Source organism: Natator depressus, chromosome 7, assembly GCF_965152275.1.
Source record: "Natator depressus isolate rNatDep1 chromosome 7, rNatDep2.hap1, whole genome shotgun sequence".
In the NCBI taxonomy this organism is placed as follows: Eukaryota; Metazoa; Chordata; order Testudines; family Cheloniidae; genus Natator; species Natator depressus.
In genome coordinates, this window is record NC_134240.1 from 44,689,574 (window position 1) to 44,704,135 (window position 14,562).

The following is a 14,562-nucleotide window of genomic DNA, read 5'->3' on the forward strand; positions in this document are numbered from 1 at the left end:
TGGGGGTACATCGACTCATCTAGATATTTGCCCAGTTTTACAACTGGCTACATAAAAAGCACTAGCGAAGTCAGTACAAACTAAAAATTCATACAATGACTTGTTTATACTGCTCTCTATATATTATACATTAAAATATAAGTACAATATTTATATTCCAATTGATTCTATAATTGTATAGTAAAAATGAGAACTTAAGCAATCTTTCAGAAATAGTGTGCTGTGACACTTTTGTATGTTTGTCTGATTTTGTAAGCAAGTAGTTTTTAAGTGAGGTGAAACTTGAGGGTGTGCAAGACATATCAGACTCCTGAAAGGAAGGGGTACAGTAGTCTGGAATGGTTGAGGAGCCACTGGTTTAAGGGATGTGCGTAAGCACTGGTCATTTCTGATGGAGAACTCCAAAGTATACTAAGGGCCCAATTCATCACTACATTACCCCAAGTTTACAACAATGTAATTCCCTCAAAATCAATGGCGTTATGCTACTGGAAAACTGGAGTGACAAAATGGTGAGTCAGGCCCTCAGGTACTCAAATTCCAGTCCCTGAACAGTGGAAGCTGTGACATATTATTTTTCTGACTAATGCCATCACATTCTGTTGTACCATGACGTCTAGGAATGGACTAAGTTAAACCACAAGGGGCAGCTCCAGGAAGGTCTCCAAAGTACAGTGTGAAAATGGGGAGGGGAGGCATGAGGGAATATTTCTCCTTAACTTCTTTTAATGAGGGACAGAAGAATATGTGAGGTAAATACCATGTAATATATGTCAAGCCTTCAGGCCCAAATGTGCTACAACTTCAGCCATATAGGGGAAACTGGCTAGAACATGGTTGTGTTACAACCTGGTTCCATTTACAATATAGACAAGATTTGTTTTAACCATGTTGCGGAGCCACACCAAAGTCTTGGATACATCAAAGATTTCAGCAGGGTTTGGGCATGTGGTTAATGTGCCATCCTCACTGAAGTGTTTTGTAACCGAATCTGGGGATAATTATGTTGTAACCCTTCCTCCTCCTCCCCCATCACATGGCTAAAGATGTAGATTAAACAAAGCCTTGGAAAATGAAGACTTTTCATTTCAAAGTTTTTTTTGTGGATGTGGAGCTACCTGCTGGTCCTTCAGCATCATTGCACTTGTTACAGCATAAAGAAGTGGTGAGTATTAAGAGTCTCAACATCAGTAAGAAGCAAGTAGGGGATTAACATGAACAAAGTGAAACAAAATTGCTTTTAGTAGGTAACATCCACACCCTAAAGATTTTTGTAATGATACTGAAATGTTGCAACTTTTTGAAGCTTTTTTGTGTGTGTGTGTGCCTACCTTAATGTAGGTTACTCTGCCATGGAAGAGGTTTGCAAGACAAGGCATGAATGGTGCTCTGCATTCTATGGATTCCCATGTTTCATAGAAAATCTTTCCCTTGTGGTTTTTAGCTCAGTTATACAAAATACCCATCACAACACTCTCACACATCATAAAGTGCTCCCATTATTAGCTATGGTACTTTGATCTTACCTCCATGAACCCTACCCCCATCCCTATGCAGTCCTCCCACTTGGTATAATAGCTTCTTTGGAACATACTGCTTGGGAGTCCAAATTTATCGCCTGTTTTTAAAGAGGATAGACGATTATAAAACTGGTTCATTTGCATATTCATCAGGCACATGGATGAGGTGGCACAGCCAGGAAGAGAAAGAAGTGAATGGCCAATAGGACAGGCTGCAAAGAAAACATAGATTAAAAAGAACAAAAAACCAAAAACCTTTTAGGCAGAAACTGAATAAGAACTGTATGCACAATTCCCTGCCCGTTTCTTTTAATGATTGCTTATGGGCTGCCGTTTCCCTTGTGCGTGTCTCCAGCCCATCTCTCCCTCTCATGCGCACACTCTCTCACACACACATACAGTAATTCCCTCCCACAGCTTTTCTCTGCGTGTGTTACACATCTGACTCCCTCCTTGTCTTTGATCAAATGTACATTGTGATGAACCTTTTCTGACACACTACATTTCAAAACTAATTTTAATTGTAAGCCATTGTTCTACTTCTGTGTCTTCTAATTGAGAAAACACAGCACGCAGTCTTGGGATTGCATGTCTTAACTCTTCATTGGCTGGGGTTTCGAAGCCCACTTTTATTGCAGCTCCTGACTTGCCTGAAATTGGGGAAAAATAGGGTGCTACATACTCAGTTTGATCTAATTTCCTGTTCTCATTTCAATTAACTTGAGGTTTTTTGGCCAGTGTATGACCAAGTTCTGATTGTGAGGCTTTTTGAGAAGAGGGGTATTTGGTGGGATGGAGAGTTGGTGGCCTTGGAGGTACATTTGTGAAAACATTTTTGCAATGTTTTGAAACATCTGTTAGTGGGTGCTGCTCTCACACACATACACCCATGATTAAACTAGCACCAGGAAATTTTCCTGCCTCCACTGTGGGAAGAATTAATTCTTGAACTGAGGGTTCATTCTCAAACTGTATATCACCGCTTCTACTTTTCTGCCAGACTCAGACCTGCAATCTGCCTCCCTTCCCTGTAATATAGGTTTGTTTCATCTGTGCCTCTGCATCTTCCTTCCCATGCCTTTGTCTTCTTTCACTTTGGCTATTGCAATTCCATCATGTAAAGCTTCCCTGTGTCCTGGTTCCACAGACACCAGCATATGCTGGACACCCCCTGTGTTTTTTCACAGGTGGAAGGAAGCATTGCCCCATCACTCCCCCACATACACACACACACCATTTCCCAACTCTGTGAATTCCCCATTCATGTCAAGAGCCGGATCAACCTGTGACGTTGCACCCCATAAGGCTTTATGGAAATATGCTTATGAATGTATATATGACATAACTGGAATATGTTTTATGCCACATATGCCATGTAACATATCTCTGTAAAGGTTATGATCTACTGAATCTATTAATCCTATTTGTATGCATGTGTCATTTTTGTACTCGAAGTTATGAATATTGGCTTGTGGTGGTTAGATTTTATATTGCCTTAGTAAGGCATTTGGGCAGCTTCTTTAGAAAGGAATTTGCAAGTTAAGGGCCTAGACAAGAAACACTTAATGGACAATGGATCTTGGAAGGCTTCAATCCACATAAGAAGTCTACTTGAGGATGTTCAAGGTAGCATGTGAACCACGGCTGCTACCTGTAAGTTCTGAGTCATGCATGGACATGTGACTTGCCCGTGTGACTCCAAAACTCCATCTTGTAGCTGGGATTCTACACAGGGGGAGGGATGGGTGTCCACCCACAAGAGAAAGTCTATTTAAATCCCTGGGAGACCCCCTCCATTAGGTCTTCAGCTGGCTCAAGAGATAGCCTCTCCATCCCCAAAGGATACCTGAAAGAAAGTGGAACAAAGGACAGTAACCATGGGGATGTGATTGATTGCTGGACCCAGACTAGAAGGAGACTAGTCTGTAAAAGGAAGCTTACTGGGACACCTCTGAGGGTGAGGTTTTACTATCTGTATTCAGTTTTCTTACTGTATTAGACATAGACTTGTGTGTTCTATTTTATTTTGCTTGGTAATTCACTTTGTTCTGTCTGTTACTACTTGGAACCACTTAAATCCTACTTTCTGTATTTAATAAAATCACTTTTTACTTATTATTTAACCCAGAGTATCTATTAATCCCTGGGGGAGGGGGCAAACAGCTGTGCATCTCTCTCTATTAGTGTTATAGAAGGCAAACAATTTATGAGTTTACCCTGTATAAGCTTTATATAGGGTAAAACGGATTTATTTGGGGTTTTGACCCCATTGGGAGTTGGGCATCTGGGTGTTAGAGACAGGAACATTTGTTAAGCTGCTTTCAGTTAAGCCTGCAGTTTGTGGGACGTGGTTCAGACCTGGGTTTGTGTTTGTGGCCGGCAAGTGTATCTGGCACAACCAGGCAGGGTTCTGGAGACCCAAGCTGGCAGGGAAGGCAGGGGCAGAAGTAGTCTTGGGACATCAGTTGTCAGCCCCAAGGGGGTTTCTGTGATCCAACCCAGCACACAACCTCTACCCCCTTTTTACTAAAATCTCTATGAACTTGCTGCCACTGACCTGCCCTACCTACCAACCCCTGTTCATTCGTTACTGCTCTTTCAGACTGTGCCTACAAACCACAGTGGGGTTAAGAGAGAAAGGAAAAGAATAATTATGCACTTAGAAAATGGACCTAACTCCCTCAGAAAAACCCATACTTTTTTCCTCTGATCAGAACCAGGGTCCTCTTTCTCCTATACTCTTGTTCTATCTCCCCTCACCTTGCTATTTTTAGTGGTCTAGTCTGCAGGGCAGGCTCCTTGTTTAAGCTGCTTGAAGAAGAACCATCACAGGATATCTATCCTGCTAAGGGGAATTAGGCTCAACCTTGCCTGTGACCTACCAGTTAACCCCCAGCTGATCCTGCTCTGGTGGCTTAATTACCATTAGTGACCCCCAGCTGTGAAAGGGTCAGGGAGGACTACATACAGAGACAGGGAAAACTATGTGCACAAAGAGGAAGGAGGTCTAGGAGAGCAGTACAAGGGGTATTTCCTCTCTTTAGGGAAGGCTGGTGAAGGTAGTCTGGAGAGATCTACAGGGAACAGGTCAAGCTCCTGTGGAAGGCCCTGAGGTAGGGATTATAAGAAGCTGAGACGTCCCTGGGAGAAGCTACTGGAGTCCCCAGGGAAGTGGGCAAGTCTAGTAGGAAGAAGTGCTTGTAGGTAAAAAGCCCTGAGGGACAGTGGTTAGCCAAAGGAGCAAATGTACTGAAACATTTCAGTTGAAACAGTAAAGTCAAGCTCAGCTATTAAAATAAATTGATGAAATGTGTTTTTCATTAGAAAGAAAAACACTTTCTGTGACTGAAATGCAGCCTTAATAATGAGCTTGTCTTATACAGTGGGCTGTTAAGAAAAGTTAAAATGAGGTGGGGGAGGTGGAAACGCGTCATGGTGAAAAGGGAGTGAGAATTGAAAAATGGCTAGTGTCATGAGTGCTGTGCTATACCCCAGATATGCTTTATTTATCCTGTTTTAGTGAAAATGTCTAGAGCTGCATAACTGTAGCTGACTGGCTTGGTCATCCTGAGAATGCTGCCCCTAGGATCTAAATGTATCCATAGCTGTGGACAATTAAGCAAGAAATGTGGAAATCAAGGTTCAAGACTCAAGCAAGTGGAGGTTAACATGGTCATCCTTATGTGGCATAGTTATAATTTCTTTAAAAGGCATCTATCTTGAGGAACAAGATTGAGGATTTAGAAAATGGACGGAGATGTAATAGCCACCGGAATACTGGCCTCCTTGAAGGTAGCTAGGGATCTGATGAAACAATTTCCCCCCCAAGAAATAGGACCCTGAGTCCTGAGGAACCTCATCAGGCAAAATCCTAATTTACTATGTGCAATGCTCTGTATGTATAAACCTCACTAATGGAACAAGACCCCCTGCACACATGTGGGTACATCCCTATCATGACAAGTGACGTTATAAGCCCCTTTCCAGCAGAAATGTTCTGAATGGATAAATCTAACCTTATTTCCAAACCTGTCCGGCAACTTCCAAATGCAGAGAACTTTCAGACCCATTCAAGAAATCCACCTTGCATTCATGCACCAATCATTCCTCAAGAGTTTGGAATCTAACTGTACTAACCACTTCCAAATCCAAAAGTATACTCTAAACATATCAGTGGAGGAAGATTACAGGGGCAGTTGTATTATGAAGCACTATTGTTCTTTGTTTCAGAGTAGCAGCCGTGTTAGTCTGTATCCGCAAAAAGAAAGGGAGTACTTGTGGCACCTTAGAGACTAACAAATTTATTTGAGCATAAGCTGTCGTGAGCTACAGCTCTCTTCATCGTTCATCATTCCACTGAATGCATCCGATGAAGTGAGCTGTAGCTCACGAAAGCTTATGCTCAAATAAATTTGTTAGTCTCTAAGGTGCCACAAGTACTCCTTTTCTTTTTATTGTTCTTTGGTGAAGTTTCCTTCTGAGAGTCTTTCTTGTGTCTGGCTGAGACATTCCTTGGGGTCCCAATTCAGGTGCCAGCATCCTTGCCCAGTGCAGTCCTGCTTGTCTTTCCAATCTTCCCCTACCTAGCAGGAGAGAGTTTTAATTTTTTTATTATTCTGTTTGTTTTCCCCTTGTTTTTACTCTTGATACCTCATGTTTTCAGATCATTGGCTCTGCTGTGGTACCCTTTACATGCTCCAGTAGTGTAAATGGGCCATAAAGCCAACTTAGCCATCCAACTGTGGATTCCCCTGGCATAAAGGAATCTCCGGGCAGCACTGATAGCATTCCCCTCACCACATCCTATGTTGTAGGGGTAGAGACAAGCAAGGTGGGAGTGCTATTGCATTCTAGCAATCCCTGGCTGCTGGAATGGCCTCTTGGAGCTATAGTCTGTCAGGCATAGAGAGTAGCCCTGAAACAGCTGTAAGTATCACCATGAGCCAATATATCCCCTACCTGACCAAAGGAGAAGTGGAACTCAAAGATGGTATAGGTACATCTGCCGTGTCACCTCCTCCACCTTCTAAGTCTGTCATGAAGCAAAGCATTGTTAGTTATGTCCGTCAAGTGGATGGGGTATTATTTTTCATTGTTACCTTGGGCCACACAATTGAACTCCATAAAGTAACTGCCAATCATGGACTGTGTGGAGCATAAAGTATCCAAAAAGTGGGAGTTGCATGGTTTTCTTATAGAATTGGCTTGTGCTGAATTCCAATGTGTTGAAGTTAATTACAAATGTTTTTTGTTTCACAACCATTTCTGATCACTTTATTCATTAACAGGAATTATAGATGCTCCTTCCTTTTTTGTTGCATCAGTTTTATTCAGGTCCTTGCAATTAAATGGGATGGTTATTTGGACTGTAATTGCTCTCCTGAAATTTCCTTGCTTACCGCTTTGAGAAGCTTGGAAAACTGTTCTTGGGAGACATTTCTTATTGCTTAGCTACTGAAACACCTGCTAAAACTGAGCTCTCTGAAACTGAAAATTATTTAAATGTGAAAAGGGTGGGTAGATCTGGAAGAGAAACTTCTTAAAACACTAAAATTAGAATAAAATGTGTTGGTGGAGAAACACTGGTGGGGGGCAGGGAACTCAGATTTTTAAATCTAAAATGTATTGCTTCACTAATGAACCAGGAAAATTCTGGTTCAGATATTAGCTGTTGCCCCATCTCAGAGCAGTTCCTGAATTCAGAAGTAATTAAATCTCCCTAAAGACAAGTACAAAATGTATTCTACCTATTTCTGGAGAATTCTAATGTAAGGCTGTGCCTTATGGATATGAATGAGTCACTTGAGTAAATACCTTCATTTACCTAATAATCAGGCTCAATTTTTAGAGCAGCTGATAACACATGGACAGTGCATTTGTTCAGTTATCAGATATAGTCCCACTCTCCCAGAGTTACTTGGCTGATCTCGCTCTTTGTTTTTAAAGAAAGATATATGATCAGGCAAAGTAGACCTTCCCTTTTTAATGATCCTTTGTCAATCTTACAAATTTCTGACCTGGATGAAGATTTATTTAGTTCGCCTCAAGCCTGAGACCTATTCCATGATGTCTCTTCCTTTGTTTTGACTCAGGAGGCTGCCTGCTGCTCCATCTCTTACAATCATGTAGGGCAGGGGGAAATATTATCAACATTATATTGTTATCTGGCAGGAAACTTTCAAAATAGGAACCTATATTATGTGCAAAGCAGTGAGGAAGAAAAGTCTAAAATACCTAGGAATGGAAGGTGTATCCCTGTGCCATGCCAAACTCCTGAGACCTCCCCTGCATTTGCCCGCCAAGCCCGGAGACAATGGATGACTCTCCCAATGAAATTAGCCTAGTTAGAGTTCTGGGTATTGTAAGTGTGAGGGATGGTTCCTCTGTGGCAGCTTCCTCCGGGTCACCCTGAAAGAATGTTGCCCCCATCAGCAACCGTCTTACTCTAAAAAATCCAAGATTGTGGGACACAAGGATTGGTTGCTTTCAGCTGCACAGCATTACCTATGGTCTGTGGAGGCAGGGAGAGGTCAAGAAACAGTGGAAGCATAAGGCCTCTGTATGAAAGGTGCTGGTGAGCATCCCCAGATCTATGGTTTACAGAGGTGGATCTATTTCACGAGAGGACAAGCAGTTGCTATAACTGTATAAATCAGTGTATAAATGTATAAAGTGTATAAATCATTAGAGCTGGTTGAAAACTTTGTTGGAACAGTTTTCTGTCAGAAAGTGCTGCTTCATCAAAATGTTTCATAGGAACATGACTACTTCAATGGAAAAGTTGACATGATTTGAATGACAATGGAGTATTTTGTTTAACTTTATCATTTCAGTCTGACTTTCTCATTCTGTTTATTTGGAGTTTCTTGTTCCGTTTAATTTCATTTTATTGTTGCATTTTGACTTGATGTGGAAAAATTTCATTTGAGGGATTGTGTACTGGGATTGACCTGTCACATATTGCTGTGTGTCGTCTTTCACTGGATCTGACTGCACATTGCTTCAGATTTTTTCAGCTGACCCATGTGATGTCAGTGTGAGCAGCAACTCTCTGTTTAGTGCCGGCTCAGCCTTTGAGTGAGGCTGTGAGATTTGCATGACATTTTTGCTGAAACGAAGCAATAATTGCCAGCTATTATCCATCTCTGCCCTTCCTCTCCTCCCAGGTGCTCTGGGCTTCTGTGAAACATGATATTTTCAGTGATTTCACCTCAGAAAGCCTGCCCCCCGCTCTGAAAGATTTAAAGAGGGAGTGGAAGCAGTTCAGGTCACATTCAGCAGTTGTCTGACTCTCTCAAATAATAAAAAGGTCTCTTTGACACTGCTTCCACTATAAATGACAGTGCCACATCCCCTGTCACTTCTAAGAACATAAGAATGCACATACTAGGTCAGAGCCATGGTCCTTCTAACTCAGTATCCTGTCTTCTGACAGCGGCAAGTGCCAGATGCCTCAGAGGGAATGAACAGAACAGGGCAATTATTGAGTGATCCATCCCCTGTTGTCCAGTCGTAGCATCTCGCAGTCAGAGGTTTAGGGACCCCCAGAACATAGGGTTGTGCCCCTGACCACCTTGGGTAATAGTAATTGAATTTATCTAGTTAGTTCTCTTTTGAACCCAGTTATGCTTCTGGCCTTCACAACATCCCCTGGCAATGAGTTCCATAGGTTGACTGTGTGTGTGAAGAGGTGCTTCCTTATGTTTGTTTTTAAACCTGATACCAGTTAATTTCATTGGGTGACCCCTGGTTCTTGTGTTATGTGAACGCATAAATAACTTTCTCCACACCATTCATGATTTTATAGACCTTTATTATACAGCCTCTAGCCATCTCCTTTCTAAAATGGACAGTCCCAGTCCTTTTAATCTCTCATATGGAAACTGTTCCATACTACTAATAATTTTGGTTGCTAATCTCTGTACTTTTTCCAATTCTAATATATCTTTGAGATAAGGCAACCAGAACTGCATGCAGTAGTCAAGGTGTGGGTGTACCATGGATTTAGACAGAAAATATCATAATGCCACTCTATAGCTATCCATTTCCTAATGGTTCTTACCATTCTTTGGGCTTTTTTGACTGCTACTTCACATTGAGCAAAGGTTTTCAGAGAACTATCCAGTGACTCAAAGATCTTCCTGAGTGGTAACAGCTACTTCAGACCCCATCATTTTGTATGTATAGTAGGGATTATGTTGTGCATTACTTTGCACTTATCAACATTCTATATCATCTGCCATTATGTTCCCAGTCACTCAGTTTTGTGGGATTCCTTTGGAACGCTTTGCAGTCAACTTTGGACTTAACTGTCTTCAGTCTTTTGTATTGTCTGCAAATTTTGCCACCCCACTGTTTACCCCTTTTTCCAGACCATTAATAAATGTATTGTACAGCACAGGTCCCAGTACAGATCCTTGGGGGATCTGCTATTTACGTCTCTCCATTGTGAAAACTGACCACTTATCCCTATCCTGTGTTTCCTATCTTTTAATCAGTTACTGATCCATGAGAGGACCTTCCCTGTTATCTCATGACTGCTTACTTTGCTTTAAGAGCCTTTGGTGAGGGACCTTTTCAAAGGCTTTCTGAAAGTCCAAGTACACTACATCCATTGGGTCAGTGTAAGTGGAACTAGCAGACCCCAGCATGAGGCTGCCCAGAAGCTGCCATCTTTAATGGAACAGTTTAGGGTGGGAAAATGACTCGCTCCTGAGTCTTGGGCTTGCGCAGTAGAGAAGCTGTTGTGGATGCTCTGCACCATGCACCCCAGCAAGCGCAGGGGGGACCCAGGCTGCCAAGAGGAGGAGTCAACAGAATCCATTTTGCCTGAGTCAGGCAGCTCTTTCAGAGAGGAATATTTCCCTGGGAGTACACTTGACCAGACTGAGCGCATGGGGTGGGGAGAGCAGAGAGTAGAAAGTTACTGTAGCTCCAGTTAGTCCAGCTGCCTATATTGTTGTTTGTTCTCTAGAGGATGATTCCTAGCATACATCAGCTACAGCTCCCTCTAAAACTTTGTTCCACTAGTCACTTCTGGCAGGATGTAGTTGTCAGTCACAGCTCCCAGCAGGGGCAATCCATCGCTGCTGCACATAGTTCTGGTGGGAACACTGTGTGGGGGGGAGGGGAAGGTAGTGCTCCCACGGAGCATCTCTCTCGGCAACAATACTCCCCAGTTAAAATTGCCCACCCCACCCCTGCAAAACACATTAAACCGGACATCCTCCTGGGGATGGCAACATTTCCAGATTGCTTCTGGGGACTGTAGCAGTGCCAGCTTTACATCAGTAAGGTCTGTCTGGGCCCTGAACCCTAAAAAGACTGGAGACAGCAGGTTCACAGCGCACACATGCAGCAGCAGGCTCGATCAGCAGAAAAGCAAATAAGCACTGGGTGTACTATAGAACAGAGGCTGACACAACCAGGGTTTTCCATGATATTGTCAGTTAAGTCCACCAGAGCATAGCAAGGTGTATTCAGATGGGCCAAAAATATCACAGCCCCCCTAAGGCCATGTTACTGAGCACAGAGGGTTTATGACTGCAGCTGCTCCCAGGTGGCAGATACCTAGCCACTTCTATGTTGCTAAAAAGACAGTGCCAGATCTGTGGCAGTACAGTGTGCTCTGGGTAACTGTGAAGGTGGGAGGGTGCACCTCACCACAGACGTGAACCAGTTGTTGGACAACTTGTCTGTTATGGCCCACTGAGTGAGCAGCAGCAGATAGACAAGCAGTGGCACTGACACCACATACACACTCAGTTGACAGCATACCATTCTGTCCAGGTGTAGGTTTGAAAAACACCTCCAGGAACATCCTGGACAAACTGCATGCTGTCAGGGGAGTAGCTAAGGCCCCTCGCTCTGCTGGATTTGTGCAATGGACAATAAGCAGAACAGGAAGATCTGTGCCCACTTCAGCTGGTGCAGTGCAGCACGCTGAGACATGTTCAGGACATGCATTCTTTGCCACACCACCAGATGAAGAAGGAGGTGGTGACCAGGTCAGGCTCCCGCTTTTACATGCTGGATCATCTGTATGAGTGGAGAGCAGCAGTGCAAGTATGGAGCATCCATGGCTCCATATGAGAACAGACACAAGACGAAAGTGAAAGATGAAAGTGTGCAACGCAAACTGTTTTCGACATCCAGTCGATTCCTTTGTTTCATTTTTATTATGACTAAACTTGAAAAGCTTTTTTCACAGAGTTATGTTGACAAAAATGGAAGAATAATAAGTAGCGCTACTTCTCCAACTTTCGGGTAAATTGGGAAATATTTTATCCAAAATTCCTCCAGGCTTAAGTTTTCGAAAATATCTTTCGCACTTGAATCGTATTTCATTTCAAGTGCTTGTTCTTGCAATACTTCTGGCAATGAATCGACATCAACATTGAACGGATTACGTGCTAATTTATGAATGGGGTTGCCAGAAAAGTTGTCTGGAAAATAGCGGATGAATTTGTCAGCAAGGCAGTCCAGATGAAACAGAATTTTGTTCTTTGCATCCTCTTTACAAAGTTCTCGGAAACCTTCATTTTCAGCGAGTGATGAAAATGTTGGAAAAAAACTTAAAGTTAGGAGTCTGAGCTTGCATTCGACTTTTCCAAAGCTTGATTTTTTTTTCTGTAAATGCTTTGATGGCATCGTGGTGTACTATAATGTTTGCAGTGTTGTTTCCTTGAAGCTTCAAAATTGAGATTGTTCAAAGATTCAAAAATGTCCATGAGGTATGCCAGTGGAAACTTTTGGTCCGTAAATGCACGATATAACTCTTCTTTTTTCTGTTTCAGGAAAATTTCCACTTCATCTTTCAGTTCGAATAATCTCGAAAGCATGTTCCCCTTTGGAAACCCATCGTACCTCTGTGTAAAACAAAATAATTTTATGATCCGCTCCCAAATCTGTGCAAAGAGCTGCAAAAAGTCTTGTATTTAAAGCACTGTTCTTCACAAAATTGACAACTTTGATGGCCAAATTCAACGAGTCACGTAGGTCATCTGTAAGGGTTTTAGCAGCCAACGCTTGTCTGTGTGTGACGCAGTGTCGTGGTTATGGCTGGATTTTTTTCTTTCACCAGTGTCACAAATCCAGAGTGAGAGCCAAGCATTGCTGGAGCACCGTCTGTGCATACACCAACAAGTTTTTCCCATGAAAGTCCATTTTCTTCAAAAAAGTCAGAAACCATTTTCATAACATCAGAAGCCTTTGATGTGGTCGTCAATGCCTTCAAAAAAAGCAGTTCTTTCACAGTTCCATCGTTAATTAGTCGAACATAGACGAGCAACTGACAGTATTGTGCTACATCAATGATATCATCGCACTGAATTGCGAAAAAAGAAGCTTTCACTGCCTTCACAACTTGAAGTTTTAGATCTTTCGCCATGTCATCGATGCGACATTTCACGGAATTGTCGAAAAGCGAAATTTCTGATTTTTTTTTCTTGCTTTTGGCACAAAGCACAATATCAGTTGCTTTCAACAAGCAAGGCTTCACAAGAGTTTCTGATATTATGTGCACTTTCTTGACTTTAACAATGAGCAATGACAGTCCATAAGACGCTTCTACCACTTTGGCCGATGCTTCATGAAAAGCTCCAGTAGTGTCCAGCTTCATGCGTTTTAAATTTTGAAGTTTAGCAGCAAAAAACTCTTTTTTGATTTGTCTTTCAAAGCACTGTGGTTCTTTGTCAAGTGTCGCTCAACACGACTAGGTCTCCAAGACATCATTGCTGAGAACTGCGTGGCATACTATGCATTGACGATGATTGATCCTGTTTTTTTCCATGACAGTGAAACCATACTTAATGTAGTCTTCATCATACTTCCTTTTCTTAATTGAGGCCATAATATACTAATAAAAAAAAAATCTATAAAAAATTTTCCTGATTCATGAATAATAACGGATGCAAGTTAATTTGAGCTATCGCAAACATTTATTTACTACTACTATTATGTACGGACATGCGCTGCCCTATATATACCCCACCACCAGTCCAGCAAGTGGCTGGTATTGCACGGTGAGTGGTGGAGGTAACCACTCCCATGATAGAACAGTCTCAAATACTCTCACGAGTGAGGTAGGAAGTTTAAAGTTCCATCACTTTCTACATCTTTCTTTGGCCTCCCCACCAACCGAAACGGCACTCATACATATCGAAAGGCAAAAAAATAAAAAATATTCGCATTTCGTGGTATGAAATTTGAAAACATTGCAGTTATATACTTTTATTTATAGTTGTATTTTTATTATTATTGTACTTTGTTATTCCTTTATTCTTGTCTACTTATATTCATAATAAAAGAGAAGATTGTTAATACTTTATTGTTGTTAAATAATATAGGACTGTAATTGGACAATTTTATGAATAGTTATTATGTATACAGAATATGTATAATTTATTGTCTGGTCTATTAAATTTAAAAAAATTTATGCTGATAATTTTTTTATGAAAATTTCACAGCCTCGTGCCCCCCCTGGAATTTCTTCATGCCCCCCAGTTTGGGAACCGATCATTTAGTCCCTTTGGGGGTAGAGGGTTAGGAGGATTTGTATGAGCAATTGCACTTTTTTAACCCCTATTTAATTGTGGATTATTTTTTCCTGTTTATTTAATAAAATCAAAGTAGCAGTTGGGTACTGTGAAGATTTTGGATCAGCTGTAACCTAAATAAAACGTATATTGATTTATGGGCTAGAATTTTTTTTATCTATAACAAATTTTGTTTAAAATGAGAAATTGACTCTAGAACATTTTAAATTGTCTGTCTTTAGGAGTCTAACAAAGGAGTGTCCCTGACCATCACTCCCACCCACCTGCAAAATAGGAAGAGTAGATCCTAAGCAAAGCATAGTTGTTGTGTTGTAGGTGCCAGTAGTATAATGCATGCAAGTGCACAGTATGTGCATGGTTGGGAATAAGCATCATCATAATGCAACTTTAGGTATCAGTTCTATAAATCAGTGCTCTAGGGGTGTGTGTGTCTTTTTCTAAATCTCTAGTTCCCCTCCCCCCCTTCTCTCCCACTGGCAAACTAC